This window comes from Uloborus diversus, chromosome 6 (genome assembly GCF_026930045.1).
Source record: "Uloborus diversus isolate 005 chromosome 6, Udiv.v.3.1, whole genome shotgun sequence".
Lineage (NCBI taxonomy): Eukaryota > Metazoa > Arthropoda > Arachnida > Araneae > Uloboridae > Uloborus > Uloborus diversus.
The window spans coordinates 51,528,537-51,553,913 of NC_072736.1; the positions used below are offsets into that span (position 1 = coordinate 51,528,537).

General features: G+C 35.7%; 1 protein-coding gene across 1 annotated transcript in view; it reads left to right on the top strand.

The window, feature by feature from the left end:
- Positions 1-25,377, top strand: part of LOC129224756 (solute carrier family 12 member 2-like) — a 273,588-nt gene that overhangs the window by 39,635 nt on the left and 208,576 nt on the right. The gene's annotated exons all lie outside the window — the stretch shown is intronic.

The following is a 25,377-nucleotide window of genomic DNA, read 5'->3' on the forward strand; positions in this document are numbered from 1 at the left end:
TGGATATTTCAATTATTTTATACAATCCATCTATGTTTATATCATAAATAAATTATGTTTGGAAACCATAATGAAATAAGCATAGTTATGCAGACACAGATATTTACTTGTAGGCGAAGTTCTTAATAAAAAAATTACAAACTTTATATTTCATAAAGAATTTTATGATTTTTTTTTTTTTTTTTTTTTTTTTTTTTTGAATTATCAAAAAATATTTATAAATAGAGGAAGTTGGAAAGTTACGGTTCTCTTATGAAATAAGGCTGCATGATTTTGATGGAAATTCATTTCAGTGAAGAAAATATTAATTGAATCATTTTAGACATTGATTGGGAAAGGGTTCAGCTTTTCGAACGGAAAGCAAAAGTATACCATCTCCTCATCTGTAATTTATGTCGAACTGCGGACTTTGGTATAACATCATCTTTGTTAGTTAAATTTTTTAGACAGTGTACAATATCTCCATCCAAGAATATTCCTTATCTCGTATCCAAGAAGCCTTCCTTATCTCGTATCACACTAGTAATATGTTAGTTCGCAATCTCATGTACTTCGAAATCTTTCGGTTGTACAAGGCGCATTCCAATAGTAAGGTCAAAAGATCATAAAACAAAATAAGTTCATTAAGAAAGGTTTTCATTATCATTTGATACGTTGTGTTGTGATAATAATTACTTGCAGGGATGGCCGGAAAGCGTATAAACAATCTTTACTTTGTTAGAGACTATGTAAAACTTTGGAGACTGCTGAATGACTACCACCTAACACCATTATTCATCTCCTTTATATCATGCTTTACGTGCGTTGAATACTGTTTTATTTTGAAAGAAGACATTCTAGATTTTTTCAAAAAGGGGAAGGGGAATTAAAAACGTCACCAGCTTGAACTCAGAGGGTCTGAGGATCAAAATTTATTCACATACGTTGGATGGGGAAAAAACATGGCCGATTTATTGAGTCCCAAAGTTACCCTTAGCTGAGAAAGTTTGTTTATATGCGGCCAGGATGACGTTCCGGTACTTTTCTACGTTATAGAATTTTGTTTCGAGTATTTTTATTTTATTTGAAGATTCCAATTTTTATCCTTAACAGCGTACCTAGACTATATTAAAATTTGATTACTTTTTAATACAAACGTTCGGAGAATATTTTCAAAACTGCATAATAAAATGTCGTTTCTGAAAGCACCAAAGTTAAGCAAAGAGAATAAATGGTGCCACATTTAACTTCTTTTTAGATTTTTTTGGTATTTTGCATAATTTTTAATTTTAATATCGTTCATAATAACCTATTAAAAATATATTTTTTTTAAAGTAGCAATATTAAAAATAACGTTAAAGTAAGGTACATGACCAGTAGTGGGCAGATTTGTCTTATATTGTCAATATCAAGTTTGTAATCGATATTCGAGGAACATTATCAATGGATTCTCAAAAAAGCATCTTTCCAAAACACCTCCACCGCGTTTGCTTCCCAGTTGTGCTGAGCAGCATGTTACCTTGCATAAGTCTTTATCTACAGTGTCGTTTATTACGTTAATGCTTCTCAGTAACGAATGCTGAATTCTTGGTTTATAGCATAATCTGAATAGTCATCTGACCCGATAAATAACTGGGATCAGCTTCTCAGTCTCCAGAAATAGATTTTCGCTTTAAAGAGGGGGGGGGGATAGCTCTCTTTTTCCAGTTATGGTTAAAATAATACTTTTTGAAGATATTAATGTGCTTGGTTTTCAATAAATCAAGAGTGATTCGAAACGACAAACGTTTGCTAGAGATAAACAGAACATATTTAAAATCAAATTATGTGATTGTTCAACAAACAAGCGTAAACCATATTCGAAAGAATTCAGGGGTGCCCACAGGGGAGGATTATGGAGCAAGTTGCGGCATCAAAATTTTTTTTTTGGGGGGGGGGGGATTTTTAGTTTTGTTTTATTTATTTAATTTTATTCGTGAATTTTTATTAAAATTATTGATTTTATTTTGTTTATACTTTATTTAATTTTTTAATTTACTTTGTGTGTGTGTGTATGTCATTGGTGTAACACAGAATTTTTCTAATAAAATAATAACAATAACAATTAAAAAAAATAAATAAAAAAGAGAGCCAAAAAATTTAAAATAAAAAAGGAAAGGAGGGTTGAGAAAACAAATTGTGGAGGGGGGGGGGATTTACGCCGCTGCACTTGGGGGGGGGGGGAGGATGGGCACAACCGGAAAGAATATTTTCTACATTAAGTCTCATGAAAATTTAATGAAAACTCTATGCAATCTGCATAATTTTCCCTATTGAAGATTAAATATTGTTTTAAAACGAACAACTTGAACTTTCTCTCAATCGACGATCACTATAGAGCCATTCCATTTCAGATCAGGCAGGGTCTGTCACATGACCATCACCGATTTTTTAGAAAAAAATACAGTAGTTACAACTAAGGGACATATGAAATATCCCAAAAGGATTTTCCCAAGAAAAAAATTTTTTCTTCAGTTACAGCTTATTAAAATTCTGAACAAAATCCACCATTTTGGAAAAAACCGGCAAAACACTCCATTTGAAATGGACGCTATTTCAAAAGTATTTAATCTACTTGAATTATTCTTTTTTCTAAAAACAAATAAGGACCCATATATCCTCTAGACATCGTATTTGAAAGTTTAGTTAGGTTTTTTGATAAAGAAAAAAAATCATTTTTGCCGCGAAAAAACTGCATTTTTACCGATTTTATGATTTTTTTTCTCCGTGAAAAAAAAAAAAATTTTTTTTACTAAACAGAGATGACAGTCTAAAGCCCTTATATGATAGTTTCATAACATACTTTATTATTATCCTTGGATGCATACAGCCTCGGAAATAAAATTTGTAATTTTGAAAATTTTCAAAAATTAGCGATTTTTGAAGTGATTTTACTCAAAAAGCCCACTTTTTAAAAAATCTAAAAATTGACTCATTTGAGCCCCATATAATGCTTAACAAGTGGATAGACACCGCATCCCGTATTTTTTCCCATAAAATGTTTTATGATTTTTTGAAAGTGACCTTATCGTCCATGGCATGCATGTAAAATAAAAATTTCTAATAATTTCAGTCACTAAAAATCTGATTATATTAATGCCTAATAGCTACAATAATGTTGCACTTTATCAGCAACAAATAAAATTTTACTGACTTTTAATAATATAGCAGTATTAAACCGCTTCTGATGACCCAGTCAATTCGTCTTTTTGTACTTCGTTATATAAATATATTTTTCTGCTGATCAGCGCCTAATTGTTATGGGAGCTGAGCTTCCATACTTCCTTATTTGTTTCACTCAAATGTTTGTATTTTTGACCGAATTCAGACCACTTAAGCATTAAAATAAGTTCTGAAGACTATAGGGATATCCTGCACTTCTTTTGTTAGAAATTGGATCCCTGGCTATAATAGCTACCTTTGGTGAGATCTGTTTGATTACCTCAACTTACAACCATGTTCAATTGATTACTTCTCTCATAAAACAGGTGGGCTTTTTAAATTCTTAAACTACAAGTGAGTTTTGCCGTTTGAATTTAGTATACATATTCTTACGTATAAAAGTAATCATACGAGTTAGGATCTAAAAATTATGTGACAACATTCGCCAATGACAACCAAAGCACGAAATTAAAATTAATCGTTTTAAATACATTGTATTGTTCTTCGCTTTGATGGTTTCCCCTGTCGCGTAATTGAGTTGAAGAGAAAGAGAATTGAAAGAGAAAAAAATATGATTCGTTGCTGCATATGAAAGTAACGGTGAATGCATAGCTTTGGAGACAAAATAAACTAATATTTATTAAAAAAAAGAGGAAAGATTTTAACTGTTGCTGATAAAGTACATCATTTTCGTAGCTATTAGTCATTAATATAATCACCAAAGGCTCTTCTATCTAAAGACTACACACAGAGTCTTACAAAAAGACGAATTGACTGGGTTATCAAAAGCGGTTTGTTACTGATATATTATTAAGTCAGTAAGATTTTAGTTGTTCCTGATAAAGTGCACCGTTATTGTAGTTATTAGGCATTAATATAATCAGAATTTCAGTTACTGAAATTATTAGACATTTTTATTTTACATGCATGCAATGGGCGATAAGGTCACTTTCAAAAAATCATAAAACATTTTATGGGAAAAAATACGGGATGCGGTGTCTATCCACTTGTTAAGCATTATGTGGGGTTCAAATGAGCCAATTTTTAGATTTTTAAAAAATGGGTTTTTTGAGTAAAATCACTTCAAAAATCGCTAATTTTTGAAAATTTTCAAAGTTTCAAATTTTATTTCCGAGGCTGTATGCATCCAAGGATTATATTAAAATATGTTATGAAACTATCATATAAGAGCTTTAGACTGCCATCTCCGTTTAGTAAAAAAAAATTTTTTTTCATGGAGAAAAAAAAACATAAAATCGGTAAAAATGCAGTTTTTTCGCGCCAAAAATGAATTTTTTTCTTTATCAAAAAACCTAACTAAACTTTCAAAAACGATGTCTAGAGGACATATGAGTCCTTATTTATTTTTAGAAAAAATAATTATTCAAATAGGTTAAATACTTCTGAAAAAGTGTCCATTTCAAATGGAGTGTTTTGCCGGTTTTTTCCAAAATGGCGGATTTTGTGCAGAATTTTAATAGGCTGTAACTGAAGAAAAAAAAAATTTCTTGCAAAATCCTTTAGGGATATTTCATATGTCCCTTAGTTGTAACTACTGTATTTTTTTTCAAATAAATCGGTGGTGGTCATATGACACTTTTCATACCTGCCTGCCTGATTTGAAATGGAATGACTCTATAACATAATTATGTTGCATCAAACATTTTTATCAATGCGAAGAAAGTAAATTTTAATAAGACACCATCAGGAATCCGACATTCACGTGTGTATTGTATTGACATATTTAGGACAAATGATAATTCTTATCTGGGTATGTAGAACATGGAATAGAATTTCGAACTATTGTGTGCTTCGCGCCCCCAGCAAAGATTCCGCCAAGGGCCAAGCGATAAGAATCGAGTAGTAAAATTGAAAACACTTGAGGTGAATGCAACTTTTATCAGTGTGAAAATATTTTGACAGGAGCAGTCACTATATTTGGCATAGTCCGTCAAATATTGTCAGGAATGTCGTACTTTGGTCATTTGTGTTCGAAAATGCTAATTGAGATAATAGTATGTCATTGAGTTCATTCTCGAAAATTCCCTGCTGTCTAGCGTCCATACAGTAGATACGCACTCAGTTTTGTTTGCACGTCAAAACTTCATTCATGTTAATTGAAATTTCATTTAAAAGTTATGAACTACAAAAGTATAACTTACAGCACTCATAATACATGAACACGTGCACTCTTTTATGCAGTGGTTCCCTAACTGTGGATCGCGACTCTGAATGGGATCGCGAAGCATTTTGCTTGAGATCAGGGCATTATTTTAAATTTTAAAATGTACGCACTTTAAAAAAAAAACTATCAATTAACTCAAACAGCATTTTTGCTTTAATTTAAAGTAACGTCAAAATTGCAGTTAATTTTGTTAACAAATGTATACTGTTAAAACTTTTGTTTATAAAGTTGCCGCTGTATTCCTCTTTTATTAAAGTATTTATTATGTGTCACTTTTCACTAACTTTAAAATTTGATTTTTAATGATTCAGCATGCCATAAAAATGTATCTTAAATTTGAAAATCAATGTATAAGAGCAGGGATTTCGGAAGCATCGAAATGTTTCAAATTATAGTAAATATATTTTCCTTATTTCTACTATCATTTTACTAACATGCGTTTCAACGCACAAATAAACTATCTGAAAAACGTTGTTTTACCGTCTAAAACACGCGTAACGCATGGGGTCGCTAAGTGCAAAAGGTTTATGTTTCACCAGAGTTTTAATATAAAATACTTTATTTTTTCATCATTCATAACAAATTTTATCGCATAATTTTGACTCTTAAATTTCGAACATAGACATAGAAATTCGTGATCACATATATTGTACTATATTTTATGATTTTTCACTGCATAATTTTACTGAAGTTCATCTCGTATTCAAGTTCAGACACTTCGCTGGGGCTGCCGTGTATATTACATCAATACCTAGAATTACATGATATTAACTTATTTTTTGCACGATTTTCCGTCCAAACAGGCATTTAAAATAAAAATGCAACGTAATTTTAACTTCTGAATCCTCAATTTACATTCGCACAATATAGGAATAGAATGGCAAAAAGAGATTTAAGGTTTCTTTTTCCGCCAAAAAAGAACAACTTTTTTTTTTGGCGGTCATTACAAAATGCATGAATTTCAGAAAACGAATTGCGCGTTGAAAATCTTCTTTGTGTTAGTTATCACAAAAAAATTTGAAATATGTTTCTCCTGAGTCATAAGAATGCAGGAGAAAGCATGCATAAAATGTCTCCGTAAAATGTGAAAACGAGAAACCACAACCGTAATGCTGCGACTTAAAATAAAGGCGTCTTCATGCATAAGTGGATAAAAAAAAATCTGTGAAATTTTTGATAAATCAGATTCCTTAACCACGATAGTGTGTCAAATATGGAAAGAATCACAAAAATTTATTTAACTTAGGTATCGTAAAACAAAGGTTCATGGTTGTTTCCCATCCATATAAGGCAGTCGGTTTTTTAACTCAAAATTTTGATCTCACAATTCGCAACTCCAGAGCTCGAATACGCTACCTTGCGGTGATTAAAAATACTAAAGAAAAAGGAAAAACATTCCAATCCACATGTTTTCTTTGGGTAAATTATGGATTTCAAACAGTTTATGGTGTAATGTAATTTCAGAAGAATATAAAAGAAAGCTTCCCAAAAACACGATGAAAAATTACTATCATTTACTAAGCGTCAAAGCAAGTTACAAGTTATGGCGTGCGTTTGTTTTACTTTTTTCATCCGCCATTAGACAGTGGCTGCAGCGCCCCCCCATAGTTTATTGGAGGTGCGAAATCTTTAAGAGTGTTTTTCATTTAATCCAAACCATTTTCTTTAATTTTCCAATTCATATGTATAAGGTCACTTTCACAAAAATGGTACAAATAATAAGAAGTAAAGAAATACCATTGCACGGAAAAGTAAATATATATATATATATATATATATATATATATATGGTGGTATGAAATCGCTCAAATTTGCAGAGAACTGCAGATATGTGTTTTGGTGTTTCACGGAACCATTTTTCCATGTAAAAGGGAGCTATTGGCTGTAAAGACGTCCTATAAAAGATCTGCAAATTCGTGGGATTTAATTTTGTTATATATTCTATTAGTAAAACTCATGCCTGACTCTGTTGCATTTTGTTTGTCAATTTGAATAATTTCCACCAACTAAGGTAAGGTGGCACCAGTAGTGGCCACCTCAAGGTTTAAAATGCACTAGTAGTGGCCACAGTGAAGTATATTTTTAAACTGGTTGTCTAAAATTTTAATTACCTCACTTGAAATTCAATAAGCGTAGTATAGCTCAAATCTTCATCAATCGCACCATTTTTTTAAAATGCTAGAATTTCAATTTGTTCAATTTTTCATCCATTTTTTCCCAAACCTCAAATTTGATCCAGTAGGCATATCCATTTGGTCCCCCACTACAAAATCTGAAAATTTCAGAAGTGGCCAACTAACATTCTCCCATCTGAAAAATTTACATTACTTATACTTTAAATTCAAATAACTGATGAATAAAATTGATGCATTATGATATATATAAAAATCACATTCTTCTTCTTCATTTCTTTCTTCAAAGTATATCAGTAACCTTGAAGTGACCACTACTGAAGCACTGGCCACTACTGGTGTGTATACCTTAATATTTTTTTTAATTCTCCATTTATTAGTGTATAATCAAGTATTATTGATTTGCGCATTAATAATTTACGAAAAGCTTCTAATATTTTGACAATTTTGTGTAACAGAGTGGATTTTTTTTTTCAGTTTATATAATTCCCATCAACTAATAATTTTTTATTGATTTTTTTTTCAATTATTAATGTGTAATCAAGTATCATTGATGTGGACGTAAGTAATTTATATAAAGTGTTAAATATTTTGACAATAGAAGGATCAACAGTCGGGGCTTATTCACATTTTACGGGATTCCTTGAATCAGAAAGGAGTGGGCCCTGACTGTTGATCCTTCTATTCTGCTTTTGAATTTATGATTTGTCTTATCTGTGTATACGGTTATAAAACTATTTCAACGGCGTAGTTATTCATTATTACTTAATAACACTCTAAAATACTGGGCTTATACATTTTTCTTTCTAGATTTTTTTTGTTTTTACGCATTTGGGTTTTTTGTTTTTATTTAATAAATTTTTATATGTTTTTCACTTAAAGTAGGAAACGAATCAGTTGTACTTTAAAACTCTGAAAATGGAACTGAAAGACTGAAATATAGTTGCCAAAATGTTCGAGGGCATTTTTGTTTGGAAAAGACTGTTGTGTTTATAGATAGAAAAGGTTTTTATTTGCATCGTCATCCAATGTTTTATTTGCTTTATTCAATAATGTGAGTGATGTACATACTTGATTCATGCCTTTGCGTTCATGCGTATTTTTTGTTTTTTGCCTTATTATATGCATTACATACACTAAAAGATTTATATTTCCTGCCGTATTTCTTATGCCAATTCTTATTTTCTTTCCTAAGTTCTTTTTGGGTAATTTTTTTATGCTTAATGAATATGCAGATTACATCAGATCTACTCGGATTCAGGGCTAAGAAGGAAATATTTAAAGATTATCTTTGTACGAAAAGGCTAGTCTAAGGTTATCGCTATTTCATTTTTATTTATTTATTTTTATTTATTTATTAATTTTTTTGTACATTAAATTCTTCAAACTAAATGCTAAACTTAAATAATTTGAAAAGGTCTGAATTCTGTTAAGCTTTCCCTAGTTTAGGAAACCCGTAGTAGAATGGAGTGCCTAACAGTTTATATATTACACAATTAAACTTTTTTGAAAAACAATAAAATAAAATAAACTTTGAAATTTAATCATACCATTTAGCCATATAAATGAGAAGAACTTGTACTATTTAAGAAATTAAAATCATATTTTCAAGCACACACTGCATCATCTTGCCCTATTTAGGCAAAATGGAGTTCGGCCATTTTACATTTTGACAGAATAGGGAAAGTATTTTATAATTCATCCAACAAAGCTATTTTCACTAACATAGACACAGACACCAGCACAAGAGTTGTGGATTGCTTTTTGCACTTCACACAATGAACTTAGTAAAGTTTTCCACAACGCAACCAATCAGTGTGATCTTCACCATGATCATCTCTAGGATGATATTGTTTCATGCACCTTTTAACTCTCATTTATTTAGTTGCTTGTATTTTGCTTTCTTCGCTCTTACGTTTTTTCGTGATGTTTTTCTTTGCTCTGCTATTCCTATTTTAAAGCACTTTGTTCTACGATAGTTTCATCTTTGTGTGTGTGTGTGTGTGTGTTTTTTTTTTTTTTTAACTTCCTTTTACAAAAAAGGAAATATTGTGTTCGCGAAAAAATTTTCACTCAAAAATCGACCTTAACTTCCATTTTGCTTACCCCCGAATGAATGTTGAGTTTTTTTTTCGACTCGACCACACGTGGATAAGTGCCTAAGAACGTATAGACACGCGAAATATCCATTTTGACGATTCCCGAGTTAGTTACAACGAGTTTTCTCATGACGTCTGTATGTACGTATGTATGTATGTATGTGCGTATATACGTATGTATGTCGCATAACTCAAGAACGGTATGTCCTAGAAAGTTGAAATTTGGTACGTAGACTCCTAACGGGGTCTAGTTGTGCACCTCCCCTTTTAGTTGCATTCGGGTGTTTCTAAGGGGGTCTTTTGTCCCTTTTCTGGGGGAAATCATTGTTAATTTCAATGTAAATTCAATTGGTGTTACAATTAGGCGGACACTTGGCGATATATCGCCAGTCTTTTGGTCGCCAACTTGGCGACAAATTTGGCGTTTTATTATTATTTTTTTTTTTTTTTGAGCAATCACGATTGCTTATTGTTCTCACTTGACAGTCCTTGATGTTCCGGTTCCTTTTTCAGCTTGGACCAGGCCTGCAGCTCCACCGGCGGCGGCGCGGCTGGTCCTGAGCACTGTCCACCGGAATCCACTTTTGCTGGGCGGTGGCGTCCATGTCCTACACACGCATGCTCATACACAGTCGCCTACGCGCGCACGCCTTTACACACATACACACGCCTACGTGCACACACGTAAGCCTACACACACACGCACACAACAATATACACGTAAGCACCCAGGAGGAGGGACATGCTTGAGCGGGAGAGCCATTTCTAGAAACAATAACTCCAATGAGTAGGGTCTTGTCGCAACACGTGATTGCGAAAAACATAATTTGAATTCAAAGTTTCGGAATTCAAATTAGAGTCTTTTTTTTTTTAAATCTGGTTTCATTTTCGCCATTGTTGGTGATATTTAGAGAGTAAACACTATTGAATCACATTAAAATTACCAATAATGGGAAAATGATATTAAATTGGAGTAAAAGGAAGTCATGTAAGGCACACATCTGCTCATTTTTTATTTAATATTTCTTCTCTTGCTCTCCTTTACTTATCTTTCTCTAATTAAAGTGGGCGCTTTAACTGAAGTTTTCCGTGTCGATATGAGTTTTTTTTTTTTTTTTTTTATGAAGAATTTATCCAGAAGGAGATGTAAGTATATAAAAAGTACTTGAGGACTTTTTGGTTAATCGAAGCCAGACTAACGGGTTGGGTAAACAGATATGGGGCAGTGAGAAGCAAAGGGATGTAAGTGGACATTTTAAAGTTTTGAGTAAAACGCGTATAAAGATAACTTCCTAGGTAGGCTCCCATTGATTTTCTTTCTAAATCATGCTGTACAGTAGCACCTACCAGGGCTACTAGTACTATTTCTTGCCTCAAGACAGAGGAGAGGTTCACCTACCATTTTTATTGGTTATCTCCGAATTTTTTATTTTTGCCACTTACATCCCTTTGCTTCTCATTGCCTTATATGAGAATTACGGCTTGTGGCCAGGGGTGCCATATCGGAGGCCACTGTGACCTCCCAATTAATTTCCTTATTCGGCAATGACTGGCGGTTTGGCAAATTTTTTTGACTGTATTGCAATTATTAAAACACCAAATGACCCTTCTCCTTTAGGTGTACGTATGTGTGCACATCCGTATTTCATCATTTAGATAAATTCTTGGCTCCATTTAGTAAATTGAGAATATCCTGCCTCTCTGGTAGGGTTTGATAGCAAGAAATGGAATTTATAAAAAACGTTTTTTAATAGTAGATTAGATTCCGGTTTTTATCAACAGCAGTTCTATCTACTGCTTGCAAAAAATGGTGTCGGAAAAAAAAAAAGAAGAATCATACTAGTTATACCTACAATTTTTTCTGAACAAGATTGCGGCCAATTTTATGTTTTCTCATAGTAAGGGTTTGAAAAATGACGCGTCTAGCGATTTTCACCTGTGGGAAGTATGCGATGGACAAACGAAATAGAATGACACCCTATTGTGAGACCAAGTTTGTTGTATCGGGAACGCATCAGTTATGCTTAGGTTAATTTGCTCACTCTCCTGCTTGGTTTTAAAAAGGCACCAGTGGCGCTCATGAGAAAAACTGGTACATCAAAATTACAAGAAAAGAAATTATGGCAGGACTGCAGCAGCAATTTCGGAAGCGTAAAGTTTTAAGAAATCATTTGCATATATTGCCTACTAATGTTAACAAAAATATTGCATTTGTTGAGAACTGTTAGTAGTTATATAATTGGTAAGTAATATTTTTTGTACTTTTTTTTGTTTTTTAATAGTTATTGAACATGAATTTTGTATTTTCATGAACATGAATAGTACACTTTTTTGCATTTCTTGTGATGAAGACGGCAACAAAAAAAAAAAAGGAAAGAAATAGGAGATAGACTACTAGTAAGCTTCTAGGACTTCAAACAAGAAATCTGAAGAAATATATTTATTTTACACAAATAAACAATAACACTATTTTACACAGAATTATTTTACACATAAATGATTGATGCGTTTAATTCTGCTGGGCAGGATATGGACTCAGAGAGCGAATGTGTTATGTATAGTAGCGTTAGTGAATCTCTTAGCCAGAAAAGGAACAAAATAACTTGTCTGCTGTCCGTTCTTGAAAACCAAATCTGGCACTCGGGATCGATTCTATTTTAAAAAGGAGCGATAGGATGAGGATGGGCACTTTCCACTCTCACTAGCAATTTTCTTCAACGCTACTTTTTAAGAACTAACGAACACGTTATTTTTCATTTCTAATTTGCAACCTTACTTCCGGGTTCCCACCACTATTTTGATAAAATCAGAGATGACCTGACGCATGCGCAAATTCGCGGGAGGTTTCGGCGAAAGAAAACAGACAGTACCGTGGATAACTTGAAGAGAATTTGTTGAATGTGCTATACCTGATCATATAATAACTTGATGATTGAGTACATGCTGTCAAATTTCTGACCATCAGAACTGCAATCAAACAACAACTATTTTGCTTGAAATATAATTTCGTGACCTAAAAACCTATCTTTATATCCTTTTTTCTACGGTTTTGATGAACTCTCGAAAAATAGTATCCAAACCCATTGTGCGAAATATCCAGAATGTGTTTTCCGTGAGATATTTAAATCTGATCATTTCGACTATGAGAAGAAAACTGCCTGAGGTTTAATATTTCATGTAGCCAAAGAACGGTGTACGTTATAAGCTGTCATACTATTCCAATTTGATTTTTGTTAATTTGCTGATTAATTTCCAATTATAATTAAACGACGACCACTTTGCTTTCAACAGAAAGGTTTCAACCATTTTGCTTAAAATAGAACAGTTTGAAAATGTCAATGAACTATTGCAAGTACTTTAGCGACTTGCAAAAATTTCCATTTCGTGTCGTTTTTTTTTCCCCCATTGCAGTTTTAATGGGTGCTGGAGAAATGATATCCAACCATATTGTGCAACAAATTCAGAATATGTGTTTCCAGTGAGATATTTGAATCTGAAATGGGATTTTCATTTCGGCTGTGAGATGAAAACAGTCTGAGGCTTAATGTTTCAAGTAGTCAGCGAACACAATGGCACATCGGGCGAGTCGTTTGAATACGTTAATGTTTACGCTCGGCATGAGATATGTGTTGATAGGGATGTCATTTTTCCAGTTCTCTATTCCGAAAAGGAAAATAACTGGGATTTGTTCTAGAGCCAGTGTGTCTCTTAGCTCTGTACTGTATTCGTTGTTGATATGGTTAACTTATCTGCTTATACCATTTTTTGATTGAGCTGCTTTAGATGAAGTAAATTGTAACTAACTGTTCCACAATAATTAACCGAAACAATAAAGCTCTCTTTTAAAGAATTGTTTTGAGGCCAGTAATTTTTTTTTCAACATTTAAATGTGCGCGTCCTTTTCGTTTCGTTCGCCACCTACGGTGGCTCATTGCCGCCTTCGGCGGGTGACGATTGACGATTTTAATGCTTTTACCGCTGGATGTCCCGTGGACATACAGGACTGTCAGGGCATGCCTGGTTGTCCTCATGACTGGATGTCTTGTCTGTTATCTCCGACCTCTTAAGGTTTACTATGGTGAGACAGGACGGAATGTCTTCTCTGAAGGGCCTGTATCCAACGGTACTCGTACTGACCTATTGCCAGTCCGGAGGAGATACAGTTACAGACACACACAGGTAGACACATCGATGCACACACAGACAGACGCGCACAGGTTTTCATAACATAATTTAACTTGTAATAGTAGTAACGTTTGTTATTTATAGCTTTGGTGTTAGTGGTGTTTGGGAACTATGTAAAAGTTCTCTCAGTACGGGTAGCGATGCCTTATGTGTAGAGGCTGGACATTGAAGAGGTATCTCAACAGGATGTATCCACCATATTGCGGGAAACAGTTGTGAATTCTGATTATAGAGCTGGACAAATTTGAAGTTTTTTGAAAAATTGAGGGGACGCCATTTTTTATTGGTTTTGACTTCATTTTGGGCAATTCTTTTTGGGGGCGGGCTCTGTGGCATATAAGGTAGTGCGCCACCGTCCTTGGAGGATAGGCCCCATAAGACATCGAAAGGGTAATGGGTAAATTTGGACTCCATTATGTAGCCACTAATGGCAGAAATACTTAGGCTCTCTTAATACCACGAGCTTGCAGCAACCTCTTACCCTCCTCTTGTATCGAATATAGAATATTCTAAATAAGAAGTTTATTTTTAAAAAAAATGTGGGCAGAATGGGTTATTGAAAATGTACTTTCTTGTATAGGAATATACTGCAAAGATTCTTTACCTATACAAAGAATGTGAGGAATACATTGCTAAATACAATAAAATCCCTGATTATCCGAGACTACCCGGATTGACACTGTTCGGATAAGTGAGCAAAAACTTAGGAAATTCCTCTGACTATTGAAAGCTAGTGAAAATGCGTATTTTGATAGTGTAGGAAGTTTGTTCCAATCGAATTTATTAGCAAATAACTAGGTTTTAAAAGCTTTTTTCGTGTGTATTCATTTTTTTTTTCTTCGCTCTTTATCCAGGCTATGACTTGACTGTCAGAATTCTGTTCTCGTAATTTTTATTTCCCATCTTCTCCTAAGTGCTTATTCTCTAATGCATCGGCAAGAATGTTATTTTCAATTCTGCAGACTCTGTTGTAAAAGAATGAAGTGAATAGTTTGCTCAGGTAATTGGACAGCTCGGCTAGCTGGATTTTGGGCAATCGGTATTCAACTGTACAAGGCTCAGTTGCATGAACAAACCTGAATTTTTAGAAGCGAGATAAACTGGAAAAAGAATTCCCTGTTAAAAATTTAGAATTACGATGTTTGTTACTTTGCTTTTACTACATCTGTTAAAGCATGTGAGTAATCAGTAGGACTTCAAAATATCTGAAAATATATCTTCCCCCGTTTGAGGTCAAAACTTCGCCGGACAAAATTTCGTGGCCAAAACATCGCCGATCCGTTACTTCGCGTGGTCAAAACTTCGCATGTCCAAAACTTCGCCTGTTCATAATTTCGCGTGTCTAAAACTTTGCCGATCCATAACGATCGTGTGTCTAAAACTTCGCCTATCCAGAACTTCCGGCATTCATATATAACAATTAACTTACCTAAACATATCATATAAACTTAGCAAACAAGTAAAAATGTGTCCTTTGCTCCTTTTGGGGGGAGGGGGAGTACATCATTCAATGATTTCTAGGAACGCATTAAACACAACTTTGCCGATCCATAACATCCATGTGTCTAAAACTTCGCCTATCCAGAACTTCCCGCATTCATATTGTAACGGATCCGGCGAGACTTCCAACATTCTTGAAAGGACGACACAGTTCTTGATTAAAACACAGAGAATTTATTTACACTATGTACAGGAAAGATCGTCAACAACTGCTAAATTAATCATCAGCAATTAAGCAAATATCACACCACACCGTAAACTCAACGGTTACACACGTATTTACTTCCAAATACGAAAAACAACACAGCGAAATGCCTCGCAATAAACAGAGCTAATACACTCTCAGTTCGAATTCTCAATCGAAACTAACTTTTTATCCATCGCTAACGGCTTGCATACACACCGAAAAGAGAGCTCTCAAATATTCCAGAAAATGCTACACGGTTCTACACTTTCATTGATAAAATCAGTGAATGAAATAAGAAAAAAAGAATAGGGGGATCGTATACTTTGGCCGAATGTAAAGGGGATGTATATTCATTACGGGAAACTATTTACAGGTTACGTTACTACAATGATTACTATTAACAGAATTTGTAACATTGCCCATTTCCCAAGGACAGCATGTCCCGGGCAGTACAATCCCCAGAAAGGGTATCAAACTTCTATAACAAGTTCACAAATACAAACATTAAATAATAACCAATAATGCATAGGAAACACAATAATAACAAGAAATATCACTAAACATTAAAAGCAAAAATTATCTACAACTTTTATGTTATCAACCATGGTTGTTTACGTAATATTCATGAGCTATGGCCATAGTATGGGGCTAACCGATCATAATGTACAACCCTAGGTTTTGCATTAGGTGATTTTTGGATCCTCACTACGACGTCATTCAGTCGGTTAAGGACTTTATAGGGTCCATCCCAAAGCGACTGCAATTTGGGTGAAAGACCTTTCCGTCGGATGGGATTCCATAACCAAACCTTGTCGCCTTCGTTGAATTCATGTCCAGTAGACCTTGTGTCGTATCGGGTCTTCATCTTCTCCGCCGCGATGTTGATTCGCTCTCGTGCGAAGTGATGAACGTCTTCCAACCGGGCCTGGAGATCCTGGATGTATTCCTCAGGCGATGCAGGCGCATCCGGAGGACGACCGAAGACGAGATCACAAGGTAGCCGAAGCTCTACTCCGAAGAGCATCTGAGATGGGGCATATCCGGTAGTCTCGTGGACAGCACTGCGGTAGGCCAGCAGGAACAAAGGTAGCTTCTTGTCCCAATCCTGTTGATTTCAGGATACCATAAGCGAGAGATTATTCAGGATTGTGCGGTTAAATCTCTCCACCATGCCGTCCGATTGTGGGTGTAGTGATGTTGTCCTAGTTTTCTCAATTCCGAATATTTGACATAGGCCCTTAAACACAGCAGAGATGAAACTCCTTCCTTGATCGGAATGAATCTGCAAAGGTGTTCCATATCTCGAGATCCAATGTTGGACTAGAGTCTCTGCTACGGTGGTAGCTTCTTGATCTGGAATGGGATATGCTTCCGGCCATTTGGTGAAATAGTCGATGGAAACAAGAATGTATTTGTTCCCATCAGCAGTTCTTGGTAGAGGACCCAGGATGTCGATCCCAATTCGTTCGAAAGGAGCTCCAACGTTGTACAGGTGTAGCTTCCCCCTGCTTCTTTTCTTCGGTCCTTTACGAGCAGCACAGGCGTCACAAGAATGGCACCACTTCTCCACGTCATCCTTCGCCTTGCTCCAGAAGAAGCGCTCCCGAACTTTATTGAGGGTTTTCCAGACACCAAAATGTCCTCCAGTCGCACTACTATGTATTTCTTTCAGAACATCTGAAATCCTTGATCAGGGAAGTAGTAACTGCCACCTAGATGTTTTGCCGTTATCAGATTCCCATTTTCGGTACAGTACGCCGTTCCGTAAATGGAGTGAGTTCCATAAAGCCCAGTATCTTTTTGTAGCAGGACTGAAGATGGAAACGTTCTGCCAGCTAGGGAGCCAACTGTCACTTTCCATGAACTCCAAAATTGGTTTTATGTCGGGGTCTTCAAGTTGATCTTTTCGAACTTGGTCGTCACTCCATGGATCAGGTTCTGATGATGTTGGAGTCACTGTCACCTGATAGGCGGTAGGGCTAGTCGCTCCATACTGTTTCTCGATTCGGGAACAATAGTGGCAGTTCTCAGGACAGGGTCTCCTTGATAAAGCGTCAGCATTACCGTGAGATAACCCTTTTCGATGCTTGATCTCCATGTCATATTCCTGGAGCCGCTGTATCCATCTGGCTATCTGGCCTTCCGGATTTTTGAAGTTCAAAAGCCAAGTTAATGAGGCATGATCTGTCCGAAGCAGAAATTTTCGGCCGTAGAGGTAATGATGGAAGTTTTCTACAGCTTTCACTATGGCAAGTAACTCCTTTCTGGTGACGCAGTAATTTCGCTCCGACTTTGATAAGCATTTGCTCCAGTAAGCGATGACGTGTTCATTGCCGTCAATTTCTTGGGATAAAACAGCTCCGATGCCCTCGTGGCTCGCATCAGTGTCTAGGATGAAGGATTTTCCAGGCTGAGGATATGAGAGAATAGGCGTTGATATTAAAGCCTCCTTCAGTCGTAGAAATGCATCTTCGCATTCTTTGGACCATTCAAACTTTTGCTTGCTCTCCGTCAGCTTATGCAAAGGTCGTGCAATGTTGGAAAAACCCGTCACAAACTTCCTGTAGTACGTGCAGAGCCCCAGGAAACTTCGCAGCTGATGGATGTTTTCGGGACGACTCCAACTCTTGACCGCGGATACCTTTTCTGGATCGGTTTGTACACCCTCAGAAGAGATGATGTGACCAAGATAGTTCACTTCCCGGCGGAACAAATTACATTTGGAGAGGCTTAACTTCAGATTGGCTTCCTTAAGCTTTTGCAGCAGTTTCCTATGATTAGCCAGATGTTCATCGAAGCTGCGTCCCACGATGATGATATCGTCTAAGTAGACCAGACAGGATTCGTAGGAAAGTCCTCTTAACACTGTCTCCATAAGACGCTCGAACGTAGCTGGTGCATTGCAGAGGCCGAAGGGCATCACTTTAAACTGCCATAAGCCTTGTCCAGTTGTAAACGCTGTCTTCTCTCGGTCATCAGGGTGTATCTCAACCTGCCAGTAGTCGCTCTTCAAGTCCAGGGTCGAAAACCACTTGTGTCCGGAAAGAGTGTCCAAGGTGTCGTCTATCCGTGGAAGAGGGTAACTGTCTTTCTTGGTGATTTCATTCAGCCGTCGGTAATCGACACAAAATCTGGTGGAGCCATCTTTCTTTCGGACCAAGACGATGGGAGAGGCCCAAGGACTTTTATGACGATTCGATTACATCATTCTCCTTCATCTCTTTCACGAGGGTCTCAACCTCTTCCTTCTTGGCGAACGGTAGTCGTCTTGGATGCTGTTTAATAGGGGGGTGTTCTCCAGTGTAAATCCTATGCTGCGTTAAATTCGTACGGCCAACATCCTCCGATGTAGATGAAAACAGATGCTTGAAGTCATCCACCAATTGTTCCGCAGCAGTTCTTTGATCTTTCGATAATGGCGCACTCCCAATTGACTTCGATGTCAAGGACTCAGAAGACACAGTCTTGGGTTAATTGATTCTTCTAATGATGCAGTTTACTGGAGTACAAGTTGCTAACACTTCACCTTTCCGGATATTCCTTGGCCTTTCACCCACGTTGGCAACTCTGACAGGAATTACATCCTTAGAAAGGTCCACAAGCGTAGATGCTACCAGCACTCCTTTTGGGTTATTGCTTAAGTTGAGGGATTCAATGAGTCCAAATCGAAAACTATTGCTTTCTTCAATGGAGCCGGGTATTAATGATTCTGACCTTGAGGGAATCGATAAACCTGTTTGGGCTATTATTTGATGAGCGGATTTTACATCATTTTCAGCGTTGAAGATGGCTATGTCTTCTCTCATCGAGTGCATTTCATTAGTCTTGAAGTCCAGGGTAAAGTCATATTTCTTTAAAAAGTCCAATCCGAGAAGGAAGGGGTCCGAGATATCAGCAACGAATGCCGTATGATGGTAAGTGGCATTTCCAAACACAATTTCTAAGTTTACTTTACCTTCAATCTTGATCTTGTCACCTGTCACAGTTTGGAGGGTAACGCAGGGCGGCGTCCATAGAATGTTGGGTCCAAATTGTCGAGCCACATCTGTTCTAATGATTGTAACATTGGCTCCAGTGTCAATAATCAGTTCGCAGGGAAACCCGTTTACATATGCGTAAACAAACAGTCCATTACTGTCGCCACTCGTCAATGAAATCTGGAAAACTTTATGATGGGGCTCATTCCAATTTGGCGACCTCCGCCCCGCGAGATTGCCATGGCTTAGTTTTCCTGGACCTGAGAGGGAGAGGCGCTCTTCCCTCTGGTTTCTTGGCGAGCTTCACAGTTTCTTCGTAAGTGACCCTCGCCGCCACATTTCCAGCACTTAAGTGGTTGTCGATTTTGGTCCTTGGGAGCCGAAATCCTTTTGAGGGTTCCTGCAATTTCTTTTATTTGCTTTTCCAGTTCAGCAAAGCGTGACGAAACCGGATCAGGCTCATCAGTTTTCACGCTGCGGATTGAATGGCGATCCTTGCGGGTTGCTTGCTGGGCGGCCTCCAACTTCATCGCATACACAACAGCAGAATTCAGGTCTTTGACATCCGCCATCCGTAGAGCTTTCTGGATCTCCAGATCTCGAACTCCGTCGATGTAGTAGTTGAGTGCCAGGTTGTCTCGAACATCCGCAGGACAGTCGCAAAATGCAAGATGAGACAATCTCTCGACGTCCGCCGCTAGCTCTTGCAGGGTTTCCCCGGTTTTCTGGAAACGGGACTTCAACTGGAGTCGGCTGAAATCTTTCTGGCACTTCTCACCGAAGCAAAGCTCCAACGCAGATGTGAGGGCGGCGAAATCCAGCCGCTGGCTGTCCGGAAAGGTCTGGAGAATGTCCGCTGCGTCACCTCTCAGGGATGCTGCAAGATGACAGGCCTTGGTAGCAGAGTCCCATCCGTTCGCTTCCGCCACTATCATGAATTGAGTTTTGTAAACCTGCCACGAAGTTTTCCCATCAAATGTGGCAAGTTTAATGGACGGTCGAGCAACCGATGTGGGAGCGCCAAACTGTACAGAGCTGCTTTCCGCGGTCGCCAATCTCCTTTCCATATCTTTTAAGATCTCTTCTTTAAGTAGATGAAATTTTCTATCTTCTTCTTCAAATTTATTTTCTACAGCATTAAATCGGCTCTCAACGGTATCAAATTTTTCTTCAATAGCATCAACTCGATGCTCTATGTCATTAAATTTATTTTCTTTACCGAAATAAGGTCGTTTTTAATTTCTTCTTGGTTAGACGTTAAGTCCTTTTTCAGCACCGTTAAATCGCTTTTTAACTGGTCTTGATTTGCCAACATACTTGCTGTCAGATCACGTTTTAGTTGTTCTTGATTAGCCGCCATATCATTTTTTAATTGTTCTTGATTAGCTGCCATATCATTTTTTAATTGTTCTTGATTAGCCGCCAAATGTTCAGTCAAGTCACTTTTCACAGCATTAATTGCTTCCAGAAGTTGTTTTAATTGGTCATCCATTGCGCGAGTAATCACCGTAAAAATAAAGTCCAATTCAAAGTCTTTATGAAAAAATGTCCAAAGTCACACTTACTCCAAGAAAGTCCAGAAGAAGTCCCACGTTGGGCGCCAATTGTAACGGATCCGGCGAGACTTCCAACTTTCTTGAAAGGACGACACAGTTCTTGATTGAAACACAGAGAATTTATTTACACTATGTACAGGAAAGATCGTCAACAACTGCTAAATTAATCATCAGCAATTAAGCAAATATCACACCACACCGTAAACTCAACGGTTACACACGTATTTACTTCCAAATACGAAAAACAACACAGCGAAATGCCTCGCAATAAACAGAGCTAATACACTCTCAGTTCGAATTCTCAATCGAAACTAACTTTTTATCCATCGCTAACGGCTTGTATACACACCGAAAAGAGAGCTCTCAAATATTCCAGAAAATGCTACACGGTTCTACTTTCATTGATAAAATCAGTGAATGAAATAAGAAAAAAAGAATAGGGGATCGTATACTTTGGCCGAATGTAAAGGGGATGTATATTCATTACGGGAAACTATTTACAGGTTACGTTACTACAATGATTACTATTCACAGAATTTGTAACAATGTATAACAATGAACTTACATAAACATATAATATAAACTTAGCAAACAAGTAAAAATGTGTCCTTTGTTGTTGTTGTTTTTTTTTTTTTTTTTTTTTTTTTTTTTGGAGGGGGGAGTGTATTGTTCAATGATTTCCAGGAACGCATTAAACACACACTGTATAAGAAACTAATTTTTCATAATGAACTACTTGATTGCAAGTTAATTGTGTAAATCTTAAATGAATTTAAGTACAGCAAGTTAATGAAGTAATAAATTGATATAAATTTGAAGATTAAATTAAGATTAATGAATCACTTTTCCAAAAACAATTAATTGGTATTATAACAAAATTTAATGTTAAATAGCTAACTATAACTAAATTTTTGATTAAAAATTCTGTATTTCATTCTAATTTTTTTCATGATTTATTCCTAATTCTATTTCAAGACTAGTTTTTTTTAAATTTGTGGGTAAAATTCAGAAACGATCGCCCTCCCCTCCCAACTAGCTTTCCGTGGTGTTACTCGTAATTCGCTCGTCTCTCCACTAGAACGAGAAATTGAATGATCGAAAAAAAAAAAAAATTCGAAAATTTTAAGTTAAGAACTGCCACAAGGGAGATGAATTTTATAAATTAAAGGTTTTTTAGCAGAAAGTAATCTTAAATAAATTTTAGCATAAAGTATGTAAGGATATAGTTGGGACTTTTACCACTAGTCTTTTAATGGTCTTTATAATGCGCGGATTTTAAGATTTTTTTTCACATTAAAACTAACATAATTTAATTTTAAGAAGTTTTATTTTAGATGCGAAAAGTAATACACTCACGAAATTTTGTCAGCGCGAAGTTTTGACCATGCGAAGTTTTGGCCGCGAAGTATTGTCCGGCGAAGTTTCGGCCGCGAAGTTTTGACTCATTACTATCTTCCTCAACATATGTGTTATTATACCAATGCACATGAGGCACGTGTTCAATAGCTTCAAACGCATACTTTCTCAGTTTTCATGCAGTCAGTATTTGCTCGCGGCACACAGACAGAAGGAAAGAACCGAACGCTCTTTTCCCTCTACGTAAAACAATATGCGGACATGAAGGCAGTCAGCGTAGAGCTCAGAAGGCCATCCAACTCTAAATCATCTGGTGAATAAACATTAGTACCTACCTAGATATTACATCCTTTTGCATAATCGGCCTTCCCTAGATGACGTCATGAATGTCGAGTCGAGTTGTTGAACTTCGCAGAAGGTTAAGGTACCGGACTTAAATATTTGAACTTGCAGGAAGATGTGGATTTTACTTAATAATTGTATTTTAAAAGAGTTTTCAGAAAATGTTTACAAAGATTTTTGATTTAATAAAAATAGTGGAGTTTTATTCATTTGATGACAGGTGATAGCAAGTCACTTGTTTCATAACGTTTTTTGATTTAAAAAAAGTTTTTTCATTATAGAAAAAAAGTATTAAACAGTTTTGAGTTTCATTCGCTACACGATTTCTTGATAAGGAGTCACTTGATCCATGACCTCAATGTTGGATATGAAGTAGCTTTACCAGTATTGCCTAAATATTACCTAAAATCTGTTTTTGTCGAGGTAAATCTTGTATTGACCGCCACATAGCGCAGTCAGAATTTCCTTTTTGAAGTTGGTCATGAAAGTCCTTTTATGTAGTATATGAAATACCGTACTAGGATATTAGTAAACATGTTGGAATCATGTGTTCGGGGGATGGAGGGAGGGGGTGCCCTGAAACTCCTTCCCTCGTCGTGTGCCTGAACGTTATGAAAACAGATCTAATAGAAAAAAGAGGGAAACAGAGTGCATGGCGAATTTTAACTTACTTAAAAAAATCAATTAAGGACTTAGAAACTTTCGTTTTATGCGCAGTGCATATATAGTGATATTGCAATACTTTGAATTTCAGTGTGACTTTAAAAAAAGGAAAAAGAAAAACCTATTGCAGTTAAAAAAAAAAATAAAAAAAGCTAATTTCGATGTATTAGCAAAGAGGTTAGATGTAGACTGCTTTTTCTCTACTAGTAATTCAGCAGAAAGTTTGCCTGGACGTTCGTCTGTACGCGCTTAGGGCCAAGACTATTCGGTCGATTTTCATGAAATCTCTACTAATAATAAAGTAGAATGTTTGTCTGTTACACGCGTAGAACGTTCGGTCAATTTTCATGAAATTTGAAAAAAAAAATAGTTTGTAGCATGTTAGTAAGCATCTCGAAGCATTTTTTCAAAAATTCGATTTTGTCTTATTCATACGTTTAAGATAATTTTTCACATAAATTTGATAGCTTGCAGGAAAAAATTTCTTGCACATTATTATATCTTAAGTCATTCGAAAGTTTCTAATTTTCTGCAAAAGATAAAGTTTGTTCGAAGTTTCTACGATCATTAGGAGAACTATGAAAGTTGTTTTTAGAAAACCGGAATCCGAGGCTTACCTCAAGCAAGCCAAACGATTCAAAATGATTGAGCTCGAGAATCAAATTGAAAATCGAACATGAATAGAATTCATTTTCGCAATAAACTGAATATTTTCACTGCAAAATAAAAGTCGACTGCTTTTTTTTCTCTCAAGTTTAATAATTTAATTATGTTTAGTAAATTATGAAAATAAAGTAGTTTTAATTCACGCATCTGGAATGTTCTTTCCAAAATGTTGAATTCAGAAAAATTGTATCATTTTGCTAATCAAGCAAGGAAAGAATTAAAATATTTGCAAGGTTTTTGTCGAGTTCAGTTAGCAACATTTTTTTTCCTACTTTGTCTTATTTTTATATATTTGATGAAATATAGTCGGAGGCTTTACTTGGAAGTTCTTTAATTGTGTGGTATCGGTTTATTACTGCTGATTCTGATTTGTAATTTTAATATTTCTTTTAAAAAATGAAACAATTTTAATTTTAAATTAATTCCAGGAATAAATGCCCATTTTCTCTTTCGTTTAAAACTTACATATTGGTGCTTGATTTATTATTAATTGAAAGTATTAATATTAAATATTATATTTCTTCGTAACGGAGCTTTTCTAATGAATTTAAGCTCCATGGTCCGATGAAGATAAAATTTCTACTTTGATTGGTAGTAAAATCGCGGGAGTAATAGGACGGAACCGACATTGTGAATGGTGAGCATTTGACGACAACTTCGAACATCTCGAAATATCTGAAGCCGAAAATGATGCCTCTAACTCATCGATAAGCGTACATGAGTATAAATTCAATAATGATTTTGTTTCCTTGTAAATGTGCAAGCTAATAAAATGACTTTTCAGTTTTCTAAAGCAGTCAAGGTCTTGCAGGTACCGCTAGTATGCAATAATTGGATAAAATTTAAGTGACCAATCCAATGTAGGGAGTATCACATATATTTTGAAATTGTTCCAAGCGATTTGATTTTATGAAATCGTAGATTTTGCCGAACTGATTTTCTTAAGTGTGAGAATTTTTTTCTTTCCTTTAATTCCTTGTAATTACTTTGTGGGCACTTTTTTTTTAAGTAAATGCTTTGTTCATAAAAAATATTTATATTTTAATGAAATTTATAAGCATGAAAGGTAGTCCTCTGAAACGAAACTCTGGGTTTCAACAACCTTTTGTTTAAAAAACTAGACATTGTTTTGAACTTTATTCATTTATTTTTTTTTTAAATGGACAATAAATGGAAAGATACATAAAGAAACTACGTAAGGAAATAAATTCTTTTGATAAAAAAATTATCATTAGTTTATTAATTAAGTTGACAAGATTTGATGTTGATTATATTTAGTTTTCACTGTCATTTTCGAGAAAGACATTTATGTCAGTGGTCAATGGTGAGAATTTATATGAATTAAATAA